Source organism: Siniperca chuatsi, linkage group LG19 (genome assembly GCF_020085105.1).
Source record: "Siniperca chuatsi isolate FFG_IHB_CAS linkage group LG19, ASM2008510v1, whole genome shotgun sequence".
Classification (NCBI taxonomy): domain Eukaryota; kingdom Metazoa; phylum Chordata; class Actinopteri; order Centrarchiformes; family Sinipercidae; genus Siniperca; species Siniperca chuatsi.
Genome location: NC_058060.1, coordinates 17,750,607 through 17,756,606, shown reverse-complemented (window position 1 = coordinate 17,756,606; position 6,000 = coordinate 17,750,607).

Below are 6,000 nucleotides of genomic sequence, written 5' to 3'. Positions count from 1 at the left end.
GAAGTTTTCAACTTCTAATCACAAGTGCTGTAGTGCCAGATTGCATTGAGTTACAGAAGCTTGTGGAACTGGCTGGCCAGGAGCCGACGTCAAGACTTCAAAACTGAAATTTTCATCTGATGATGATGATGATGAAAATTCAGGGGATTATCAAAGTTATTGTCATCCAGTAGTTGTTGAGACATTTCCCACAATTCTCAAACTCAATCACCAAAGTCAGTAGGATTCATCCTCTGGGAAACATGAATGTTTGTACAAAATTTCTTGGCAATCCATTCAATAGTTGTTGAGGTTTTTCAGTCTGGACAAAAGTAGTGGACCAACCAACAGTCCTGCATCGCCATCCATAGAGCACGGCTAAACAGCACTTCCCAAGTAAAGAAAAAGGGGCATATTTTCAACAAATCTTCCCTCCACAGTTCAGCTGCACTTGTTAATTTGAGACTGCTCATGTATTCTCTTTCTCCTCTATCTTACAGCTTATGAATTCTTAAGAACTTAAGATTTAATTCACTTTCATGAGCAAAACAGAGGTCAAAGCAAAGCAGCACTCTCAGTGACTTAAATAAGATAAATTTATCATTTAGTGTGGTGGGGCTAGTGTGACCAGTGCAGCCATTTGTCTGGGATTTGAAGTGATGTTTCACACACATAGTCTTGTACATAGTAAAACAAATATGTGATTAAATCCTGTTCCCTTTTGTAACCAGACTGATTGTCTTGTCCTAAAATGTTTGCCCCTCTGTTAATGTTTCATCTGAGTAATGGTGAGTGGGAGGTTACCTTCACACACTAGCACATGACCTGCACTGGAAAAACTGAGTTAAAAATCCGAATATTTCACAAGTTTAAAAAAAAATACAGAAGGGTTGTGCTGAATAGAAAGCCAGGATGTACAAAGAAATTCTGCCTGGTATCATTTTTTAATGCAAAGCTGAAACAAATCAGGTTATGCCCTGCTGTAGCAAAGACACAGACAAGCAAAAAAAGTGAAAACAATCGATGAAATCTCAATGAAATACAGACTTTACCCTCCCAGACATATTTCCATTCAGCAGCTGTAAGAAAGCTGTTGAAGATTCTGTGTGTGACTGCATTTTTATAGGGAACATAGCTCTAGGAGAGAAAAAGAAACCAAGTTGTGTTGTCTCATCATTCATCTTCATAATCATTTTCTTCCTACCCTGGCGCCTTTTCGGCGGCTTGTTAATTAGAACATATTGACAGCGAAGAACATTTGCATCGCATTTTGAATGCAGCCAATCTGCTTTCACAATTTTACTCAAGCTGTGGAAATGTGCAGCACCTGCTAATTTTCTGAATCCAGTGATTCACTGCTTCATCATAACAGCTGGGGTTTAATCTTGACAGTGTACTTGTAGGATATACTTCAGACAACACTTCGAATCAACACTGTATGAAGGTAGATCCAGCAGTGCTCTGTGACGTGTGATCGTGCACAAAGCAGCCAAAAGTATTGACAAATGAGCTTTATTGAGGAATGAGACAGAAGCCCAGACTGAGTCTGAGACACCTGAGTCTTATGCATCCCATTTGCCAGATCTTTGTCCTGCCACAATGCTGCCACCTGTCAGTATTTACTTGGCCAAAATACTCAGAAAAAAGTCAAAGGTAATTTACAGGAAGCCAGTTAGCCTTTTTATAGCGAGTGTGCGAGTGTGAAAAGCATCAGTCATGCTATTCATCTAAAGCCCCTGCAGGCTACCAGATTTTATTTTTAAAAGCATACATCACAACAACAATAAAGCAGTGGTGGAGGAAGTATTCAGATCATTTCCTTAAGTAAAAATAGCAATACTGCTGTAAACGGCACCACCTGCACTGCTAATGTTGCTAGCAGTAGATCGCTACGTTTCAGAGACTCACACCGTGTTTTTGTAAGAAACCTGCTAGCTGCTCCTGCATGCTGATAATTTGCCAAGCAAATATCTTTTTTGTCTGGTCTCAATATGAGGCAAATTTGTTATTGTACAGTTCTGGAAATTCAGAAACACAAGTAATTCGTTTTTTATCCATGTTTCAGTTCAAGCAGTGGCCAACACTAATTGGCTGCGCCCACAAAGGTCAGCGCAGCTCGTGTCAGAGTACAACAAATTTGAACTTTCGGCACGTCCCCGCTCCACACGGCGCACCACGGACATCTGCACAGAGCCGTCGCAACACATCACAGCCACAATAATGGAGAGGTGCATGAAAAAACTGTTTTTCTGTGATAATGTGAACTGAATACGTCTTTAAGGTGTGACCTGACAGAAAGCGCATCATTTGTGCAAATTTGTGTTTATTCACCCCAAACAGCCAATATACGCTAGCTAGCCATCTATAAAGTAACTAAAGCTGTCAAATAAATGCAGTGGAGTAAAAAGTACCACATTTTCCTCTGAAATGTAGTGGAGTTGAAGTATACAGTAGCATCAAATGAAAATACAAGTAAAGTACAAGTACCTCAAGTACAGTACCTATACTTATATATACTTGGTTACATTCCAGCACTGTAATAAAGCAATGAATCTGCCCTTAAAACAACTTACCTAATTACTAATTGACCTATTGTGAATAACTTGCTCCAGTGTGACAGATTCTGTAAATAATGCATCAGATTATTATGATAAAGTCTTTTGAGAGCAGAGAACTGATCCTTCTCTCCCTCTGGTCATTAGCCCTCAAAGTAAATCACCTGAATAATTACAGCTTGATTAATGTCTAAGAGAGAGTTTCATTAGACAGGAGGACAGGACAGGTTTTATAATGGCAATCCAGAATGATCCCAAAGATAAAAATCTGACCTGAATTAACAAGCATTTCCTCCACCATAAACTGATACTACACTCTCAGTGTTGTCTACTTTATCACAAAAAGTATGATTCCACAGTTGAGAAATAAAAAGGAATATGACAACAAGGCCTTTTTGACATTCAAGCGCTGGAACGTATAAATTATTAGGGGGGGGAACGGCAGAAACCTTGACCATGACAGCCCTGTGTGTGTGTGTGTGTGTGTGTGTGAGAGAGAAAATAATGAGCTGACATCAGGGCACAAATTCATGGAGCATTTGCTGTAATTGAGGCATTTACATGCATTCGTCGGGGCAGAGAGGCAGTGAGTCTGTGCGGTTATAAACATTTGTAGGACTACCTCTATAACGATACAGTTATTGAATTCTACATGCTGCAGTAATAGAGCAAAATGTCAAGGCTTATATGAGGAAACAAACATGACTGCTGTTCAAGTTGATAGATGATTGATGTGGGTTCACAGCTGCTGTGTTGAACTCATGTTTATCTTGTCCATTCATGAGTGGCATGGGCCCTCCTGCTTTCTCAGACCTGTAATGATAAAAAAAGACAGTCTTCTTAGTTGAATCACTCTCTAGCACACAATATTTGCCCGAGATGTATTGCTGAAAGATAAATATTTCATATAGAATATATCATGTCTTCTGTCTTCACCTACAGTTCCAGGATTACTAGAGATGGTACAAACTTCAATATATGTCTTCATAAATGATCCTCTTTTCATGTCAGTCCTTTTAATGTGTGGTGTGCCCCAGGGGTCAATTCTTTGTCCACTCCTGTTCTCTGAGTACATGCTCCTCCTTGACAACGCAATTTATCTTGAGACCTTATTGTTGATGATGATACACATACAGTATGTCTTCTCTTTTGCAGTAATTTCATGCAGCTACAGTAACTTCTTTTTGGAACTTTTTATTTAATTTTTTTCATTTTACAGAACAAAACATTCCCTGACCTCATAACTTTTACAAAAGGGGGGCATTTGCAGCAGAGCAGGGTCAGTTACAGAGGAACATAACAATGGCATTTACATTGGAACTCTGTTAAAATACCACAGTTTTGTTACAACAACCCATCTCACTTGGTACAGTGTAACACAAGTCCACCTTTGTATAAAAGTTCCCCTTTTCAGTTGCAGACTTGCAGTCATTCGTTGGTGGTTTTGCATCCTTCCAGTTCACAGTTATCATTTTCGTGGCAATCAATAAAAGTATCCGCAGTAGATACCTCTGATCTGTGCTATATATCTCTTTAGGTACAGCTCCTAACAAAAATAACAATGGATCTGAGGGGACATCCACTTCTATAATGCTGTCAATTTCTTCTTTAACACTTCTCCAGAACCCTTGAATTATTGGGCAATCCCAAACGATGTGTGTGGTCCCCTATTTTTCTGTTCTTTCACATATGAAGAAATGATAGGTGTATAAAAATACAAGATTTTTATATTTCCAGTCAAATTCTTTCCATAATTGACTATTGATTCCTTCATGACAGCTTGCACACAGGTTTTCCCATACATTATCTTCAATTATAATATTTGATTCCAATTCCCATTTTTCCTTGATGTTCCAGGTATTTTGTGAGATGTCAATTATAAGTTTTTTATATATGAGAGACATGTTTTTTAGTTGGAAAGCATTTTTCTGCAATACTAATAAAGTAGTCTTCTATTTTATTTGGGTTTTTACTGACCATCTCTCTTTCTGTATGACTTGTGATAAAGTGTCTTATTTGGAGGTACCTGTACAAATCGTTTGATGGAAGCGTAAATTGTTCTTGAGTTCAGTTCCGTTAAATATTTGGTTGATTGTGCTAAGACCTTTGTCAGCCCCTGTTCTAAACCCACTATCCCACGTGGAAGTGAGGAATTCTATATTGCCTACCACTGGCATGGCCCTTGAAATTGACCCTGGTCCCATTTTTTAAACTGTTTTCCAAACCTTTAAAGTGTGTTTTATCTATTAATTTTCACTTACTGTCAATAAATGGCAGTACTGATAAAGGCATACCCTTAGCTGTGCTCTGCTCTATCTAGGCCCATCTTGTCTCCTGATCATTTCTAATCTACGCCACTATTGCAGTCCAATAATAATAGGCCTATCTTTTGGCAGAAGAAGGGTTTTATGTCTTATCCTAGGTCTCTTTTCTGCCAGATAAATTCAGAAATTGAAGGTGGAGATGGGTACTCTTACAGGCAGCTACAGTAATTTCAAAGCAGCCTTGGTGCCATAACAGAAAAGATATTTAAAACTTTTCTGCAACTTGACAACTATGACAAAACTGTTTTGCACAATTATCCAAAACTAATTGGCCATCTTGAACAGAATGTTAAATATGCTGTTAAAAAATTCAGTTCAGTCTAAATTTCAAGCTGTTTCAGTGATTCTTTCAGCTAAGAAATATTACAAACATAAAGCCTCTTCTTCAGCTAAAACATGTTGAAAATGTCACCCATGCCTTTATCACATGATGCCTCTACCTCAAACAATCTGTACTTGCTGCAGACGTATTTTATTATTATTTCTATTTCTTGCGGACTTATTTTATTATTATTCATTATTATTTCTATTTCTATTCTATTAGTACTTCTATTCCTGTGTGCATTGATGTGATAGTGAGCAGCTTTAACGAAAGAGTTTCCCCTTGGGGATCAATAAAGTATTTCTGATTTTGCTCGGGTCCAACTGGTCTAGGACAAAAACAAGACATGGATCACACATTACACCTCACTGCCTTCCTGTTCAGTTTAAAAATACCTCACCTTTGACTGACAAAGCATTTGTATGACATGGCCAGGCCATTGTGTACTCAGAAGAAGTTATCAACCTCTCACCACTGGGAGAAGCCTCAGGTCCTCAGAGCAGGGACTCTTGGATGTTCCAAGGTCACAACTGAAAACTAAATGTGACTTTATTATTGCTGTTGCTGCAACTTGAATTTGAAACAGCCTTCCTCAAAGTCTCAGAGAAGCTTAACCATAGCGTATTTTCAAAATTCAGCTTTAAATCTATTAAATCTACTATGTGCAAAGTATGTTTTAAGCATTTAAAACATTTTATGCATTTAAGCATTTTATGCCCTTTCCTGCGTTATTAGAGATTTCACAGTAGAGAAATGACAGAAAATTAAGGGAGAGAAATGGAGAATGACATGCAACAATGGTCCCGAGCCAGACGCCGCG